Source organism: Prionailurus bengalensis, chromosome E4 (genome assembly GCF_016509475.1).
Source record: "Prionailurus bengalensis isolate Pbe53 chromosome E4, Fcat_Pben_1.1_paternal_pri, whole genome shotgun sequence".
In the NCBI taxonomy this organism is placed as follows: domain Eukaryota; kingdom Metazoa; phylum Chordata; class Mammalia; order Carnivora; family Felidae; genus Prionailurus; species Prionailurus bengalensis.
The window spans coordinates 14,512,554-14,533,442 of record NC_057360.1 but is presented as its reverse complement, the minus strand read 5'-3'; positions in this window follow the sequence as shown (position 1 = coordinate 14,533,442).

Genomic DNA, 20,889 nt, shown 5'->3' with positions numbered 1-20,889 from the left:
CCACGCCCCCTCCGACGTCTCAGGCGGAGCAGCCGGAGCGGGGAGGGCACACAGCGCGAGAGCCGGTGTTGCCGCCGCCCCGCCCACCTCAAAGTCCGCGCGGTCAGTGGCTCACATTCAGGAAGTCGGAGAGGACCCTCGTGACCCTCAGCGGTCTTTTTCGCCTTGGTCCGCCCCTTCGCCCAGGGCGTGCCGAGTCCGCGCAAGGCGCCTTGGGAGTTGTAGTTTGTCCTCTGGAACGCTCCTTTCCCATTCTCTAGTCCTCATAGAATCACAGTTTTGATGGAGAGGTCTATAGTTTCACTTCTCACCGCCAGAATGACCAGCTTTGGAATTGTTACACTCAGTTTTCCTCTTTTGAGCACAGTTCGTGGGATGGCCTAGAATGACGGAGGGGAAAAAAAGCTATACTAATAAAATTTAAAAAGGTGTTTTCCCGGTGTCGATGGGCCCAGCCCATCGAGTTAGGTGCTGATTGGTAGGAAGAAAGGGGTGTGTCCAGATCCCCTCTCACCTGATTGGTGGGGCGGAAAGTCTCTCGCTTCTTCTCTGCCTCAGGGAAATTTCACCGTCCTGGATTCCTCTTTGGGGGCCGGTGGGGTTGGTATGCATTCCGTTGGATTCGTGCTTCGGGTGCACAACGCAAGAGCCTGAAAGGAAAACTTGGGCTCCTGTTGAGGGAGTTGGAATTCACCGAAAGCGAGGAAGGCGGTCACGTACACACGCGTATTGCTACTGTGCGGAGCAAAAAAGTGTCTGGTTCTCAATCTTTAGTAAAGAGCAGTGTGCCCACCCTGGATTTTTATGCCACTGGGGTCCCTAAAGATCTCTCGGTAGCTGGTTTCTGCCTGAAACTCCAAAATGCTTGACCGCCTTTCGTCTCAAGACCCTCTTGTAGCTCTCTTCTCTTACATGGCACAGAGTATAGAGGAAGAGGTATTAGCTTCTGCAAAGGGGAGAAGACGATGTTTGGCCGCTGGCCTAATGTGTTCCTTCATCTCTCAGGTGATATATTCCTTTCAGACTGACACTGACAGGAAGTTAGTCTCTACTGAGGGATACTTCTTTTATTAGATAAAGACATAAAAGTATAACTCAGTAGTGTTTTCCTTTTTATTGTTTTGGCTGTCAGAAGACTCAAAACTGTTTTCCCCAGAAAGCACCCAGCCAAATGCTCTGTCTGTGCTGTGGATCATGGCATAAGGTTTAGTGTAAAAAAAATGTTTGAAGCAGATATTACTTTTTAATGTTTGTTTACTTATTTATTTTGAGGAGGGGGAGGGGCAGAGAGAGAGAGACAGAGAATTCCAAGTGGGCTCTGCACACTGACACTGCGGAGCTTGAGGCAGGCCTCCAACCCACAAACGTGAGATCATGACCTGAGCCGAAACAGAGGAGTCGAAATAGAGTGTCGGATGCTTAACTGACTGAACCACAGAGGTGCCCCTTAAAGCAGATATTATTAAAACATGGGCCACACATATTGCCATGTGTCGTAGGGGAAAACATGAAACACCTTAGTAAAATGCCCTTCTGATGCTTAAATTTGAGCCACGAAATTTCCTTATAAACCTTTTAAGTTGAATTGTTGTTAATTGTATTGCAGGACCTGAATAATTTAACCCATTCTAAGAGACTTGAAATAAGTCAACTGGATGTATTTAAAAAATTCTATAAATGGGGATTTGCTTCCAGAGGAGTTTACCCTAAACTAATTTTCCTGGCAATAATTAGGTGGTAGTTCCAATGATCTATTGATACCACTCTTAGTATGTAACAATAAGATCCTTTCGTCTCTATTTCTCCTTACAATAGGTGTGCATTTATTTGCTCAAGAGCAGTAGCAAATGATGATATGAAAGTTAAAAAGAAGATAGGGACAACAGAAAGATGGGGATTATTTGACATTCTTTAGCATGTTGGGCACCCTTTTCCTTTCGTTCCAGGAATTTATTCAGGATAAGGAACAGTTGCTCTTCAGGTGATCCTCAGTAGAGTACAGCCAAGGAAGTCCTATAAGAATACATGCTTATCTTGGGGCGCCTGGGTGGCTTAGTCGGTTGAGCATCCGACTTCCCCTCAGGTCATGGTCTCGCGGTTTGTGAGTTCGAGCCCTGCATAAGACTCTGTGCTGACAGCTCAGAGCCTGGAGCCTGCCTCAGATTCTGTGTCTCCCTCTCTCTCTCTGCCCCTCCCCTGTTCATGCTCTGTCTTTCTCTCTCTCTCTCTCTCTCTCTCTCTCAAAAATAAATAAACATTAAAAAAAAAAAGAATAGATGCTTATCTCGAGGCTGGCAAATTATCAGGCACCTTTTCAATCCCCTTTCTCCAAACCACAAGCCCCACCCACTACTTTTCCACAGGTCCCTACAATGATCTTTTCTTTTTTTTTTTTCCTCTTTTTTTTTAAATGTTTTTATTCATTTTTTTTTTGACACACACACACACACACACACACACACAAAGTGTGAGTAAAGGAGGGGTAGAGAGAGAGAGGGAAGCACAGAATCTGAAGCAGGCTCCAGGCTCTGAGCTGTCAGCACAGAGCCCAAAATGGGGCTCCAACTCTCACAACTGTGACATCGTGACCTGAGCCGAAGTCAGATGCTTAACTGACTGAGCCACCCAGGTGCCCCCCTAGAATGATCTTCTAAAATATACAGCTGGTAGACAAAATTTTCCTCCCCTTCTTTCCTTCCTTCCTTCCTTTGTTCCTTCCTTCCTTCTTTCTTTCTATTCCTACTGTTGGGCTTTATTGATACCCCTGTGGCAGGGTTGCCTTTCACCTATTCAATCATTAGCTTTATTTCAATCAATAAATATTTTTTCTTTCTGCCTGTTTCATTTCCATAGCTCTGGGGTAAGGCATAGTCTTCAGTTCTCTGAGCTTTTTCTTTTTTTGGATACTTCATAATTCCAGTTATTAGCTATACTGTTGACTCCCAGGTCTATAGCCAACCTCTCTTCAAGTAGTTGCTGGACATGACATTTAGATATTCTACCATAACTGCAAATTTCCCTCAATAAAATAGAACTCATCTTCCCCATAAATTAGGTTCTTCACCTGACTTTCTATTTACGATAGTTTGCCTTGTTTTAAGACTTCAGATAGTGAGAATAAGTGAAGTTCCATGGAGGTGAACTTTGAAAAACTGGATGTTTTCTACATGGTTGCTAAATAAAGGAAAAAAATATGTTATGACTCAATAGATAAATGTAACAAGAAAATTAACTTGAATTACAAAATAAATTTAGTATAGAAAAATGCTACCATATTTAAAGCACAACATACGCCAAAGAATGGCAAAGAATATAGAAAACATGTATGTAATCTTTAAGACGTGGGCTAAGTAACCACCATCTACCACCTCCTAACTATACCACAACGGTACTCAACCAGGGGCAACTTTTCCCCTTGGGGTGGGTGTGGGGGAATGGCAACATTTAGAGACATTTTTGGTTGTTACAATCGAGGAAGTGCCACATCTAGGGATAGAAATCAGAGATGCTACATCCTACAATGCACAAGACAAAAAATTATTTGGCCCAGAATGTCAAAAGGGCAAAGCTTGAGGAAACTCTGCCATAACAGAATCTCCCAAGTCAATAAAGCCTGTAACTAAGTGACCACGCATGCGCACAGCAGATCCTAGGATTATTCCAGAAGTCACTAAGGACTAAACTGCCTGATGAACATGAGTTCTTCATTCCTCAACATGGTCCAAAAAACTCTGGACAGCTCAAGTCTCTGCCCTGATAAAAGATCAGATACTCTGCTGATAGTGAGAAAGAACAAGCAGATCTCAGAAAAGGAGCCAACACCTCTGGTCATCTCCCTTTACCGTTATTCACATGTAAATCATATTTAAGAAGCCCCTGAGAAAAGATATTTGTCCAGTTTAAGTTGGTGACATTTGATAGGGGAGCCATGGCATATTTTGAATTGAAATGCTGTCTGCCTCTTTCAATGCTGAGATACTATGTATCTCTAAGAGGAACAGGTGAGGCTCAATGATATCAGCTGCTTCCAGAGTGAAAGCCAGTTAGGACAAAAGTCCCCTTGAAATCAGTGAAAGAAAGGTCAGGGATTTGAGAAAAGACGAATAGGCAATAAGGGGGACTAAACCAGTTGAAAAGAAGTATGAATGTGGCAATCAGCACTTAAGATGTTAACTACATGTACATACAGTACAGAATTTTCTCCCTGTTTGTCCCCACTCCATGTGTTGCTGCCTTCTTTGAGTGTGTGTAGCCATGTGCACAAAATACCTTATACCTGTTTTATTTAGTTACTCCTTATTTAAAGAGAGCCTAAACTATTTTGTCAAATCTATCTTAACAAAGCACTGACAATGTGGCCACTTCAGGAGGTAAAGGTAGAACTAGGAGGAAGATAAACTAAATAAACTCCTTCTCTAGGACAGCCTGAGAACTCAGTCCCTTAGATAGAGGAATCAAAAACTGCAATGTTGGCTTGTTCACTTCTGTTTATACTGCAAGCAACAGAATATAACATTTCCCTTTAAAAAATATTCTACTTTATGATCCCAAATTTAATCTTCTATCACTGGCTAATATGTGTCTATTTTGAGGGTACATGAGTTTCAGTAGGCTAATAATGGAATCAGCCAGAGGAAGGATAACTCAGGAAGTGGGTGATAGAAAGGAAGAAATCAAAGATGGTTTCTAGGACAGAGTGCGGTCTTCACATAAATAGGAAAGTGGGGAGTTGCAGGTTTGCAGGGAAGTTTAGTTTGGTAGTTTAGTATTGAATATTTGGAGTTCTGGTACAGTATTTGGCAAGAGTTTACAAATAGAAGGGGCGCCTGGGTGGCTCAGTCGGTGAAGTGTCCGACTTCGGTCATGATCTCGCTGTCTGTGGGTTCGAGCCCTGTGTCTGGCTCTGTGCTGACAGCTCAGAGCCTGGAGCCTGCTTCAGATTCTGTGTCTCCTTCTCTCTCTGCCTCTCCCACGCTTGTGCTCTCTGTCTCTCAATAATAAATAAACATTAAAAAAAAAGAGTTTACAAATACAAGATTCCAAAGAGGGAGAGAAAAGCAGCAACTGAAGACAACATATTGGGGGCTCTCGCTGCTGTGTCCTTCAGTACCTGCTGAATACGTCTCAGATGAAGCTTCCTAAAACATTACCTACATCACGTCCTTGTTTTGATAACAAAAATCTCCCTCAGATCTTAAATATCTCTTGAATAAAGTCTTGCCTTCTTGGCCTGGCATTTGAAGCTTTCCATAATCCAACTCAGCTGAGGGTTCAAGACTTATCCCCCCACTATTTCCTTTTGTGTCTCAACCTTCTCACCAAACTCTACTGCTTGCCATCTCCTGAAACACCTGTGTTCTCTGTTCTCATGACGTTCTGTCTCTCTGAACAGTGTATAAATTCCTTATGCAAGAGGTCATGTGTTATATATACATAAAACACAACGATTTTTGTTTTATTACAGGAGCCCAAGAAATATGTTTTAACTTCTATTACTTCGTGTGTCTACTCATACTGAATTACAATTTGCCCTGTAGTTGGAATTCCTGTGAATAGCAAGCCCTTAGGATGGGAAGGTTGAGGCAACTATGTAACAAACTAGCCCCTAGCCAACTATCTCTTCCACTACAAATAGCCAAGTTATTTTTTTTTTTAGCATAACACTGTTTGACTTGTATGGGGCTAGAATTTTTCAGGTTTAAATTACCCCTGAATAACCTGGAGAAATAATGTGTTCAACAAATATTTATTGAGCCTTTCTCCTGTGAAAGGTACTGCAACAGTTTTTGCCTCCAGGAAATTCACACTACCTTAGCAGGTTTCTTAACCTTCTGGTGATGCCCATGGATTCCTTCTCAGAATGCTTATAAAGGTGTAAAATAAAATAATAGATTACAAGTGAAACCAATTATAGTGAAATATAATTATCAAAATATTACAAAACAAATTTGTGACATGGCAACATATATGCTTTTTAAAAATGCTAAATAACAAGACCTGGCGGCAGGTCTAGTAACTTCAATAATTCCAAAACACTGATGAGTATAAAAGATATTTCAAGCGTCCTATAATATGTATAATGTGATATGAAAATATCTGAGTTTTTATTAGTGACAAAGCTATAGATATTGTTAATACTGTTAAGATTACTTATCTTGTATATTTGTAAGAGGAAATTCTAAATTTCAGCAAGAAGTCACTGAAAATAAAGATGTAATTATTTTTCCACCCAAGTTCATGGACCAGTAAATTGCATACATGGATCCCAGGTTGGGAAGCACTCCACTAGGGAAAAGCTTTTGTTTTTGTTTTAATTTAAAAAATTTTTTACCGTTTATTTATTTTTGAGAGGACAGAGACAGAGAGACAGAGTGCAAGCAGGGGGAGGGGCAGAGAGAGCTGTCAGCACAGAACTGGATGTGGGGCTTGAACTCACAGACCGAGAGATCATGACCTGAACTGAAGTTGGACACTTAATCCATTAAGCCACCCAGGGGCCCTTAGGGCAATGTATTTTAAATTGTAGGTTACAATTCATTAGAGAGTAAAGCAATCAATTTTTAGGAAGCCCATCAGTACTTTTTAAAAAGTAAAAGACAATAATTTAAAAAATATCAGAGTGTGTCTCAGTAAGAGGAAGTATTTTTTCAGGTACTCTTGCTTCAATGATATATATATATGTGTGTGTATAATATAAATTGTTTATAATATAAATTGTGGGTGTCACAAGATTTTAGGGGAAAAGAAAACTCCTTTTTTTTTCTTTTGAGGAAATTATAAGAAGGACTTGAAGGAGAAGGAAGATTTGAGGTGGACCATGACAGACGACTAGAATTTTCACAGATATATGAGAAGCTATCTCAAGTATGGAGAACAATACATTCTAGAATCTAATTAAAAACTATCTTAACAATCATCATATGTCTTCTTTTTTAAAAATTTTTCTAATGTTTTATTTATTTTTGGGTGTGAGGGTATGGGTGGGGAGGGACAGAAATAGAGAGGGGAACAGAAGATCCAAAGCAAGCTCTGCACTGACAGCAGCCAACCCGATGCAGGACTTGAACTCACAAACTGCGAGATCATGACCTGTGCCAATGTCAGATGCTCAACCAACTGAGCCACCCAGGCGCTCCATATACCCTCTATTTTTGTTTGCTTGACACTTATTTCGTATTTTGTATGATATAAACAGTGATGGTGAGCTCTAATCAAATCAAATAAATAGATATTTGTTAAACTCATATAAAATGCCTCACTTTAGGTCATGTGATGATTTTAAAGAGAAGTCAAGGCATCGAAGAACATTAAAATAACAAAGTATGGTGCAAGTACAGAGTGCAAGTGAGTTTAAGATAAATAACTTGGGTAGAGATAATGCACGTGAGCCATTATTTTTACTTTCAAAACGCTCATAAAACAACAGGAAAAGGTTTGTTTGCAGATAAAGCCATAAGAACAGGGCCAAGCAGATGAAGGGACTACAAGAACAAGGCTTTCAAGCTGGAAAGCAGATAGAAAATGACTTCCTAAAGTAGTCACATGTTCATCTTCCAAGAACAATCCTGGTTTACCCGTATTAATAGTCCTGGAATAATTAATAATAGTATCAGCTTTTACTTTCAAATGTGTTCTGGCTTGAACAATAAATAATATAATCATTCTCAACACAGAAGACATGAGAAACTGAGTCCTAATTTAGCAATAGGAAATGGCAAAAACTGACCCAACTTGTGATATAGAATCCCCAAAAAGCTAATTTGGGAAATGATAGCACCAAGTACCACTGAGCGTGAGGTTAAAGGTATATGTGTTTGTTGATGGTGGTAGTGGGGAAGGGGTTGCAAATTAAGAAATAGAGAACTAAGTTCCTTTTTAAAATGTTTTAATATTTTTCCATTCTGTCCATCTATACTGAATATATGGAACAGAGGACACAAGTCGGCTATGATGTTTCCATTTTCCAGTTGTTCCATTCAGTCACTAGACTTGAAAATTGGAAGAGAATGTGAGAAGTGAGTAAAATGTGGAGATGTGGGGCAAATGGACACCTCTCTAAGGATTACTTGTCTCTTTCAGAATAAGAGAGTTCCTAGAACTCTCTTTGCTGCCCCTGCCTTCAGAACCACCTATTTAATGTTTAATATGTAATCTTTTCCTTGCCCGATATTTTCTTCTTCCCTCTGTTATTTACACCTATTTTAAAATCATCGTTCTAATCGTTCTATAAAGTGAAGCAATTATCTGGATAATTGAGGAACACTTACTTTGCCTCCAATTGTTCAGTCAATATCATGTTTTGGGGCCTGAAGTGTGAAAATCATTATATGGATCAAGTCATTTTTACCCTTCATTTTGCACAGGGAGAGAATGTGATATTAAAGTGTATCAGCCTGGAAACCGTTAAAGGACCTGCATGACTGAGATTTTAGGTAAACTGCTATCAAAGAGCCTTTGCGGTTTCCTTCCATTGTGCAACTTTCAGTTCCTTACACTGAAATCACGCAAACAATTGAACTCTTTGGGAAAGTCCATCCCATAGGAAAGCATTAAACATTAATCATTTCACATCACCAAATAATTAATGAAGGGTGACAGTGACGTTTCTAGGGAAGGTTGAGAACCTGTTGAGAATATAGAATACAGAAACTTTGTGCAAGCTAACTCGAAAGTCACTTTCCCTATGAAGTCTGATCCTGTTGCAGAACCCTCCTTTGCAACCCCTCCGTTTTGTGAACTTCCGGAGCATGGATTATTATCTTCTCGCTTGCACTACGGTTAGTGTGTCCTCCCCTGGAGGGACAGGAAATGTATCTTCTTTCATCTCTGTGTCCTCCACAGCATTTGGCATTATTCTTGGCACAAAGGAGCCATTCAATCAAATGTAACTGCGAGGATGATCATGATCGTGATGGCGATGATTCAAGAGACGGGATATTTAAGTGTCTTGAGCATCTTCTACACAGAATTAAAGCTTTTATGTGCATTCTTTCATGCAAAACTAAAACCAAAAAAACCCAATTCTAGAATTGAGCACTGCAATCCTTGTTATATAACTTGTGAGATGGGATATTGAAGTCTGACGTATTTGAATGCTTAGAAACATTCAGCCCTAATTGGACTTTATCAGGATTGTCAGTAGTTATAGTCCAATCTCCCAAGATGCAATGGGAAAGAAAAATTACAGCCTAAGGAGTTTGAAAGGAAAAACAAATGCTTATTTTGAAGAATAAGGATGGGGAAGAAGTGATTTGTGATCACTATAAGTAGAATTTAAATTTTACATTCTTTAAGATAATTTTGTTTAATCTTAAACATTGCACGCTTTTATTCTTTTTAAAGTGATCTCTGCACCCAACCTGGGGCTTGAACTTATGACCCTGAGATCAACAGTCAGATGTTCTACCAACTGAGCCAGTCAAGCACCCCTAAACATCACAAATTTCTAATTTCACCTTTTTTCAGAACCTACTAATAAGCTAAAAGTTTAATGTGATGCATTTATCTGCACAATTACAATAACTATATCTACTCTTCAGTCAGAGACTCATGTTTGCTGGGAAAAAAACCCTTAATAGATGGACAGAATATTTTAAAGTAGTTTCTTTTTTATTAATTTTATTTTATTAATTTCTTTTTTTACATTGCAATGTGGCCAGTGTAGATTCAATCTGTGAAAGGTGCACAAAATACCTAATTAACTATCAGCTAATAGCTAATTACCTATTTTTTTTCTTTTACCTGCACGAGTAGTTCTTTGGTTTTTGCTCCACTGTGGTCAATTGCAATTTCTCCTAAATCTCAATTTCCCATATTTTCCTTATAGTAGAATCCTCTGTAAAAGTATAGTTTCCTAACCCCACCCTAGATCCACAGAATCAGAATCTTCAGGAGAAGGACTGGGAAATCTTTACTTAACAGATGACTTTTATCGTCAGATGAGTTAGGAAATACTGTTCTGAAACATTCCTCTGGTCTCCTTGAGACAATATTTTTACAAGACTAAATAAAACATCTTCATTGTTCTGTACTAAAAGTGTGGCTACAGGAAAGCTCAGTAAACACTATTTATTCTGCACCACTGCTCTGATTGACAACTCACATTCACGTTTTAGGGTGAAAAAATGAAATGTATTATATATATGGATCTCTTCTGACTCCCTCACCCCAACAAGGAAACTTTGTGAGAGCAGAGTATCATTTTTTTATTTCACCTGTGCTCCTCACAGACCTAACATAGGCACATAGTAAGTGTGAAATACGTATTTCTTGAGTCAAAAATAAATCAAATTGTATATTATTGACAAAGCAGGAAGCTAATGACAATTATGTTGGCTGAATTCATTTTGTTGTTGCGTGGAGGTCACTCTGCTATCTTCTGCCCACCAAGACCCAACTACTATCATCCAAGATTTCTCACTTGGTAAAGGTGAATAGAAAATACTAGAAAAGCTCTTGCTATCAGTCCTCTCTCCCTCATGCATTCCTTCTCTCCTGCTTTTTTCCCCCCCAATCTCCTTCTGTTGAGTCTGTTTTGTCCTCTCACATCCAAGTAATGGCTTTATTTACCAATATAGAATGTCAACTTCAATGAGACAGTCACTCTCTCAGCAAAACTTTCTTGTCTTGGTCAGCATATTAATAAAATAAACAGTATTTCTCAATCTATAAACCAAACCATTTCAATGATGAAGGTGGGACATGTCATTCTCTAGTGGGAAAGCAACTTGCAGGAGATACTTGGTGTCACTGAACCAAGAGGTCTCTTGCCATCTGAAACAACTCTGGGCCTGAAGATTTGTGGCTCATCTGGCCTTTCCGGCAATCGCTGGGTGCAACTGGCCTAGTTGCAAGAGAAAGTGTGACAATGGCTGTGGTAGATTGTGTTGTCCGAAAATTCTCACCAAAATTTTTCCAGTCCCATATGCTCTTCTGGAACCTTGTCACTTCCCCATCAAGAGACAGTCTGTCTCTCCTCCCCTTGAAACTAGAGGAGGGGCAGCATGGGCTTTGTGACTCCTTTGACAAATAGAATGTGTTGAAAGGCTGTGTGATTTCCAAAGCTCAGTCCTAAAAGATCATAAAAGGAGATACGGCTCTGCCTGGATATGTCTCTTTCTTGGACACTCACCCTTCAAAAATGGCCTCCATATTATAAGGAAGCCCAGGTTATACGGAAAGGGCACATGTACATATTCTGACTGACAGCCTCAGTTTCTGTTCCAGTCAACAGCCATCATCTCCTGCCAGAGGTGAGGGAATGAGCCTTCAGATAATTCCGGCCTCCAGCTGTCAGGTTACCCCAAACCTTTTAATCTTCCAGCCAAGGGCTCAGACATTATGGAGCAAAGACAAACCATCCCCCTGTGCCCTCTGTACACCTGACCCACAAAACCCTTAAGCATAATTGTTTTACACAACAAAGTTTTGGGATGATTTTATCATACAGAAGGTAATGGGAATAGTGGCTAATTTGATAAAAGGAACAGAATACAAAGGTTACCTAACCTTTGCCGAACAAAGTATTAATCATGGAAATATGCCCCCACATTTCTGTGAGAAAAACAAAAATAATAATCCAGTGCTGTGTTGTAAGCATAAGCTAGGAGAGATAATCCTGTCTTCCCGCCAGAAGGTTTATGAGCCAAATGCTGATAGGATAGGAAATTGATACATTATTTTAAGTTTTATTAAACACTATTTTTTAAAATTAGCGATACTTAATTTGGAAAATACAAACACCAAGAAAACAATAATTCCACTGCTCAAAACCATCCACAGCGAATATTTTTCTGTATTTCTTTTCTTTCTCTAAGCATCTGGTTTTAAACATGATCAAGATTCCATTACTGATGCAAGATTTTAATAACATATACAGTCTTTTCATCCTCTTCTTAGCTTAGTTCCTTCCGTCAGAAGGGCCCTGTGCTTCTCTTTCCTGCACAGCTGGAGATCCTCCTCCCCTGGGAAGCCTTCCAGGACCACCCAACCCACAGAGATGTCTACCTCAAAATTGTAGCACTAATTGCCAGCACTTATTGCTGTATAATCACATATTGCCTCATTAAATTGTATGTATGTATCCTTTGATGTCTGTTATCATTCGTATAATCTTTTCCATTATACCTTATCTCCCTAATTAAATTGAAAGTGACTTCAGGGCAGAGGCCCCTTTTTTAATCTTTCTAGTCCCTACACCATTAAATATATACTTAGCAGACACTAAATATTTATTGAGAGAAAAGAGAAGGAGGAAGGTTTTATTTCTAATACTTTCAATTTATTTCAAAATTCTTTCATCTCAAAACAACACCAGTTATTATCATATATTTGACATGTGTATACCTATGAATATATATATATATATTCATAGGTATACCCATGAATATATATATATATATTCATAGGTATACCCATGAATATATATATATATATTCATATCTCTCAGATTTTATCTGGAAAAGGTATTACAAGGTCCACAATTTTTCCATTATCTTTCACAAATATGCCTTTATTATAGATGCCAACTCAGGTATTCACAATTGCTTTTTTAATGCCCACATTTTATTTACGGAGTATTTTATTACAACATTCTAAGAGTATGCACATACATGATTAGAAAGTAAAGGTTCTTGGAGGCTTTGTTTGCCGTGTCAAAGGTTTTGGTGTACATGCAAACCGCAGGATGAGATGGAGACTGTCTGAAATTGTTTTCATACCAAGTTAGAACTTTCAGGAAAGGGCTGGAGAAGGGAAGGGAGATTATAAACTATTCAGTTTTTTGTTTTGGTCAAGAGCATACAGGAGGAGCCCAAAGCAACACTTGGGAGGTTAAATGCAATTTAGGGGACATTTTGTCATTTTGGGGAGAAAGAGAGAGAGAGAGAGAGAGAGGTGGTGATCTCTCCAAATTGAAGAGATGTTTTTTAAATATTGAACTGGAATTTGGGAAGTCTTGGTGTGTATTTAGCCTTTATAAGACTGACAGTTACAGGATGAAGGCCAAAGTGGAGAGAGTGGAAAATTAACACAGTTGTGTGAGAAAGTTCGTGGAAATGGGTTCTGTAGGATACGTGATTAGGACCAGAAGGTGATATTTTATGTTCATCACCTCACTTAATTATTCTCTCCGTGGTTTTAAAAATTTTTTTTAATGTTTATTTATTTTGGGGAGTGAAAGCAGGGGAGGGGCTCGAACCCACGAACCGTGGGATCATGACCTGAACCGAAGTCAGACACTTAACTGACTGAGCCACCCAGGCTCCCCTCTCTGTGTTTATCACCTCTGTTCACCACCCTCTCAGCCATGTTATCTGCCTTTAGCTCTCTAAGACACAAACACATACACACATACACGCACACTTTTTCAAAGCCTGCTAAATTTTATCAAAAGCATCGTATCCAGTTTCAGCTCCAGTGTGTTTTCTTTTTTTTGTTTTCTTTTTTTTAAGTTTATTTATTTTGAGAGAGAGAGAAAGAGCATGCACACATGCACACGAGGGGGCAGAGAGAGAGAGAGGGGATGAGAGAAAGAATCCCAAGCAGGCTCTGTGTTGCCAGCATAGAGCTGGGTACAGGGCTCAAACCCACCACCCACGAGATCAGGACCTGAGCCCAAACCAAGAGTCTGATGCTCCACCAACTGTGCCACCCAGACGCCCCTCCAGCGTGTTTTTGTGATGGAGATTAATTCTTGCCTGACTCCTATAGGTGTCGGGAGGAGAAAGGGAGGGATGGAATAAGCCGAACTCCTCAAGGGAAGCAGAGGAAGGATGGGCCTGGGCCTGGGCCCAGGCCTGGGCCTGGACCACTAAAGGACAGATGCATTTTTCTCACACAGGAGGCAGCAGCAGGGGGCAGCTGAGCCTCCCTTGTGTGCCAATCGTGGTTCAGGTGTGGGATGGTGCTCTAGGCCATGGGAAGGGCAAACAAGCTAAGGTCTGAGGCATGCCCTTTGACCAACAGAGAAGAAAGATCAATTTACCTTGAGAGAAGGCTACATACAGGTCAGGGAGTTTTAGAAGACAAGGCTGAAAAGGCAATTTGGGGCAGCATAAAGAAGGCCTTGACTGCCCTGTCAGCTCCCCACACTCCTCCCGCTCTCTCCTTGTCCAGGAGCAGTGCCCTGGGCAGAGATGCTTCTATTTCCTTCCAGAGAGGAGCCGACACAGATTCTCAGCCTTCATCTTGAAAAAAGCACCTCCTGAGTCTCTTACGTCTCGAAGACCAGCAGATGGTCACTGCACTGGAGGAGAGCTAATTTGCCTGACTGACGAACGGTTTCCTCCCAGAGAAGAAATTAGTCATCAGAGAACTAGGAAAGCCAACAAACCTTCCTCTGAGGTCATCAGAACACTCAGATATGATTTCCTTAAACATAATATTCTCACCACCTTAAAAACCTGTCCAGATAAAAGGGGTGGAGGGAGAATAAGAGCAAGGGGCAAGGAGAGAGAAAGAGGAGAGAAGGAATTGCTGGAGAAGAGGAGGGAGTGATAGAGGAACATGACAAGTCCTGCTGCTTTACGGTCATTGTGCTGACCCCTTGAAGCCACGTCTCTGTCCTCCCTCATGGGCCAAGAAAAACCATATTTGAAGGGTTGACCTATAGTGAAGGAAGCCCCAAGAATGGTGGAAGAGATCCTCTATCTTTCTCCTTTCTCATTGATTTTACTGGCAGCTTGAGTGTGCAGTTTTTGGTGTGACTTTTTTTTTTTTAAGAAAAGAGGAATTTATTAAAAATGGAAAAACTAGAAGCTGAGTTGTGATAGGGGCAGTGGGCTGATAAACACACTGCATCAGAGGAAATAAGGCCTAGTCCCAGCCTTCCTCTTGCAGTTGCTTAAGAAACTGAAAATGTATAATCAGGAAGCATTCCCTGGGTTCTTGCTTTTGTACCAGAAATGACTGGGGTGAGCCAGGCGGCGGAGAGATGGTCTTCCTTAGCACACTTACTTTGTTCTTAGTATGTTTGTTTGAACACCCAAACACCATAGGGAGTACATAAAAGGACAGACAAACACCATGCAATCATGCTCCTGAGGGCCATAGTCTTGCAAAATAAAATGCAAAACTAGGTTATTCCAACTCTTGCAAATTGTCACTTACCAAGAGACCACAGGAGCCAAAATGATGCATTCTAAAGACAGTGATGTCCTCAGGAAGGTCTACACAAAAGTGAAATTAGCCTTATTAGTAGGGTGATGTATTAGGGATAATTGATTTTTGTTCTTTAATAATGCACTTGACTATTTTAATGTTAGATAAAAATAACAGCATGGGTCTATCCTATGTTTCCCTAAGAGAACCTTTGTATTTGCCAAAAAGGACATTTCATGTGAAGCTGGCACATATTGTATTGATTGGGACAGACTATGCGGGAATATTTCTTATCTTTAGGTCCCACGTGGGTGCGTGACTCCCTGATATCACCAATGTGACATGGCTTCTGCCAAGACACTGTTTGCTGTCTTTGGACACATGCTACATAGGACTTTTGATGAAATCCCATGAGCTGGGGGACAGCCCACACCTATATACTCTGTAATTCAAATCTGCTGTGTTCACCTTTCACACCTTTCTGTAACATGGAGATCTTGTTTACACTGTAAAAAATTGAATACACACACACATACACACACACACACACACATACACACACATAAAGACATGGGTTTAAATAAGATCATGACTCATGACTACTCAAATTATGGGTTGCTCTGTTCTCTATTATCTGTATGCAACTGCCTGATTTTTGTTTATAAAATTGAAGTTAGCAAAGAAGAGTATTTTTTTTCTTACCCTCATTGCTACTTAACATCTAAGTGTTGGTGGGTTTCACTGACTCTGATAACATGGAGACAAGGGTCGGTAGAAGCAACACAGGCCGTGATATCAGAAAAGAAACCCAGACTGCCATGCCAGAAACCCAGCTCCTCACTCAACACTTAGGAGGTCGTAGGTGAGGATCTTCGTTTCTCCAGGTGTCTGTAAAATGAGACCAGTTAGACTCTTCTGAAGGAGAAGCAGGAATCAAATGAAGTCATAGGAACGGTCAGCAAAGTGTCCAGCACAGGGCAGGCACTCGTGAACATTAGTTGAATCTGATTCTGAACCAGTGAGTGGGAAAGAACACAAAATACCTGAAAAACACCCATCAGGACTATTTTTAATCCTAAAAGTATTTCTGTTAGCTGAGGAACATGTTTTGTGTGTTGTACTTACTAATCTGGAGGTTACTAGTAAAGTCCCTTTATTTTCTCAACAATAAAACAATGAATTGCTGAGCTTTTTCCATTGAATCTTTCTGGCATTCCAGCTAAGATTTGCACACAATAAATCAGACATAAGCATTATTCTTTAAGTTCATGTTGCCTTCCTTCCATGTACATGTACTTCCAAGAACACTGCCTGTGTGATCATCCTTATGTTCTGCTTTACTTCTAAGCATTCAACAACTACTTTTGCAAATTCCTTTCATTAATGAGAAAAATATCCTTAACCTGGGGGAAATGTGCTAATTCCTTTAAAATATTTAAAGTTGAGAGATACCAGTTGGACATATGATGTCTATGTTTTAGGGTGTCTAGATGTCCACATTCTCAGGGCTGGGGAGGAAGCAGGTCCTCACTTTCAATGAGCCATGGAAGATGAAATGATAGCTCAAAGGCTGTGTCAGCCAACCAGTTGGAGCTCAAGCTTCCCGTTCCTCAGCTCACTCACCATGACTCTGCAGGCAGGGCCTCCCGAGATCACCATGAGTAATCCAGGTGAAGACAGGGCTGAAGCAAGCACAGTCTTGCTGCTCCAAGGTAAATTCGTTCTGAGTATTTCCCTACCACTTTGTGTGGGGAGGAGAAGCTGCGTCTTGCGCGTGTACCTGGAACACCCCTCATCTCAAACTACTATTGGTTTGTCTACAAAGAATAAAATTGAAGAACAGCAATAATTACACCAGAAACCAAATCCAATTCTTAACACGGTAACTAGAATAATTTAGTACCAAGATTGGTAATAGAACCGACTCTATTAGTTCTGACTCACACAGACTGAGTTCATCTAATGTCTCTGTGTCTCACTTTCCCCATCTGTAAAAGAACTGACTACACTTACGTAGATTCGTATTTGTTTCTGACCATCAGTCCCTCTTCCTCCGAAATAGCATTCCCTTGTCAGGAAACTGAAACCCCCCACCTTGCCCCAAGGGCAAGCTGACCACATCCTCCTTGTGAGTGATTGATCCCATGTGTGGGCACAGGACCCAGTTGGTGCTTTCTGAGTCTTTCCCTGGGATTTTCAAACTGGAGTTTGGGAGAAGTTCTGTGTGTGTGTGTGTGTGTGTGTGTGTGGTAAAAAAGGGATGGAGACTGACATAGGGCTGCTTGTAGCCTGGAGTGGGAGCAAATGAAGTCAGCAGCAGACAGAAGCAGAGGTAAGAGATAGAAAATCCTATCAAGTCAAGACTGGGGGTTCCAGTTTTCCCAAGGTGGTTACATCTCTCTCCTTCCTGAGGTCTGTCTGTGTGAGACAAGGCAATCTTCTCTTACCTAAGTAGTTCAAGTTGGGTTTCTGACTCTTGAAATCAAAAGAATTCCAATTTACCTGTTTTATGATATCCAGAAACAACCTGAAGAATTCCTCAGGCGAAAGGAGCAATGTAAATATTTTACATGATGGAGCACTGATAGATAATTTTTTTCAGCATTATAATCCATTTCTTGAAAGTAATTAGAAATGACAAGCAATGCTGTTGCTGACTCTATTTGACAGGGTGCACAACTCATAAGAGAAAGAACCGAATGTTTGTTAACAACCGACTTCCTCTGCAAAATCCAAAAATTTTAAATTACTTCAAACAAAATTATTTCCTAACCATTGAACCCAGTGACTGTTTTCTTCCTTCTCCTATGTCTCAAGTTAACTTGTCCAGCTGTGTCTATAGACCCCTTTCTTTTCCTTGGGAAATTTTACCCCATTACTTGCAAGTTTCCATCCGTTAGATTCATTGTTTCTATCTTCTGCCTCCATTTCCACTGCTCCCTTGCCCTCTGCTCCTGGTGTCCTTATGCCTTCCCTGCCTTAATAAAAGCTCCCCCTACCCACATTCTCTTCCTGAGATACAGATAAAAACTATTTCTTTCCGCTGAATCAAACAAACCTAGAGTAAGAGGCACAATAAGCTGAACAGATCTAAGTGTGATCCGAGTTTTATCAGTTTCAGATGATCAGTAATGTGATATAGCAAATTAATGTGTACAAATTACAACTGTCCAGTCTCTGTTGCAATTTGCTCATCTGTAAAATGGGAATAATAATACTACCTACTTAATAGGGTCTGTGCAAGGAGGTAAGACAGGCCAAGTGTTTCACAGAATTCTAAATGCACAGCTACACTCCCCAATAAACATTGGTTGTCATCAGTATTATCATAACCTGGTCTCCATTTCTGCCCAGGCTTCTTTTTCCCCTTAACATGCTGCCCTGTGTCTTTTCTCCTCCCAGTCTGCTCTGCCCACCGGTTCTAATCCCTGAACCCAGTTCTTCTCACCTGTCACAGACCTCTCTTCAGCATTTGGCCTCCTGGTTCACCATCTCCTGTTGGCATCTCACTCCTCCTTTAGCCTCTCTGGCTCTCTTCTTAGCTCTTAAATTCTTCTCTGTTTCTTGACAAGCTTCATTTTCTTCTCTAATGGAGGCTTTACTGCTGTTGATTCATTGGTTCTCTTCATCAGTGGAAAGCAGGGCCATGTTGAAACTGGAGCCAGAACCCAAGTGCTAAAGGCATGTGTTGGGCAGGTTTTCAGACCACAGATTTCTCACCAAGATAGGCAGATTTTGTTTGGTGCTCAAAGATATAGTGGAGCAAAGGGCTAAAAGGGGTTATAGAAGAATGTAACAGACAAGGCTTCATCCATTCAATGTTTAATATCACCAGACTTAATCTTGGCCAAATTATAACTAGATATTATAAAAGAAGATTTAAATAAACTTAATAACACAATGGTCAAAAACTTGAGATCCATCTAGATGTTAGCTTTTTAGATTTTTTGTTTAGATTACCTTTACCCTGATTAGTAACATAATTGCTGTAGAATGAATACCTAGGTTATTTATTTAGTCCAGTCCTCATTTGTTGATCTGCCATATGTCTTCCATTACAAATCCTCCTGAAGTTGTGCATCCATTTCTGTTATTTTCCAGTGCCTCTCTAAAATTTTCTATCTTCTTTTTTCTTTTTTTAAATATTTGTTAATTTTTGAGAGAGAGAGACAGAGTCTGAGCAGGGTAGGGGGAGAGAAAGAGGGAGACACAGAATCGAAAGCAGGTTCCAGGCTGTCTGAGCTGTCAGCATAGAGCCTGACATGGGGCTCAAACTCATGAACCATGAGATCATGACCTGAGCTGAAGTTGGACGCTTAACCAACTGAGCCACCAAGGCACCCCTAAAATTTTCTTTTTTTTTTTCTATGTCTTACTGCAAACTCGATTATTCTTGGAACCTCACATCTAAGAAAGTTTGGGAATGAAATTCAAGGCATCTCCAACGTGAGCAAGGAGCTCCTTTATTCTGGGCGATCTGTTGTTTCACTCTATAAGAAATGAGGCCTCACACATGTCGTTAAGCGATGGGAATAATTATTCAGCCTTTGTTTAAACATGTCATCTAAAGTTTCTTCATCCTGATACAATTAACTAATAAAGATCTCTCTTCCTTCATTGTCCGTCTTGTGAACTGTTTTCTCCTTGAAACCTCTGAAAGGGGTCACTTCTCCTCTGCAGTTTTCCTTGAGAGTAGGGACTGTACTTTTTTTTATAAATATTTGTTTGTTTGTTTATTTATTTAAATAATCTCTACACCCAACCTGGGGTTCAAACTCACAACCCCGAGATCGAGAGCTACATGCTCAACCGACTGAGCCAACAAGGCGCCCCAGGACTATGCTTTTTTCATCTTAAAAAAAAATTTTTTTTAATGTTTATTCACTTTTGAGAGAGAAAGAGAGTGAGCAGGGGAGGAGCAGAGAGAGAGGAAGACAGAGGATCTGAAGTGGATTCCATGCTCAGAGCAGAGATCCCAATGGGGACCTCAAATCCACAAACCATGAGGTCATGACCTGAGCTGAAGTCAGACGCTTAACCAACTGAGCCACCCAGGCTGAAGCCCAATGTCTTTCATGAGATAATTACCTAATACATGTCTGATGTTCTGGACAGAGGCAGGGAAATATGCTATGGGGCTTCTTTAAAAACCCGCCTTTGTAACCACCGAGCTCATATTTAGTGGGATGCTGAGCCAGTGACACCACATTACCTACCACTTCTTCCTCTTTCTTCACAGGACTCACCAGAGGAAAGCAGTCTCCCTCACCTCGCTTCCCTCCCTCTAAACATACTTTCTGTGAACTGGGAGATGGGGACACTGATTATGGGGTAAGGGGGGCAAGATAGCATCTACATTGTCAATTCTCATTATCTCATTTGGTCATCTCTACCACTCAGTGAGGTAGAGAGATTAGATCTAACCCCATTTCACAAGCAAAAGTCTAAAGCTTAAGACAGTCAAGAAAATTCCACAAGATTATTTCTAGTGGCTGTATAGTCGGCCTCCAGACTCCTATCCAATCACATGAAATTCTCATGGCCATAGATCTTTAGAGGTCAGTGTGTAACAACAGCTATGCTTTCCCTTTACAAATGAAAAGGCACTTTCGTAAATATTATCTGCTGTCAATACAGAAATGAACCACCAAGATTCCGTGCACCAACTCCACCAGTTCTTTCTAGTAAGTAGAAAGATGTAACTAATGCTAACCTGATGTATTCATTCTGTATCTCAGTAATTGCTTTATACTTTCCTTAAGATTTTAGGGGAACTTCTTTTATGAAAAT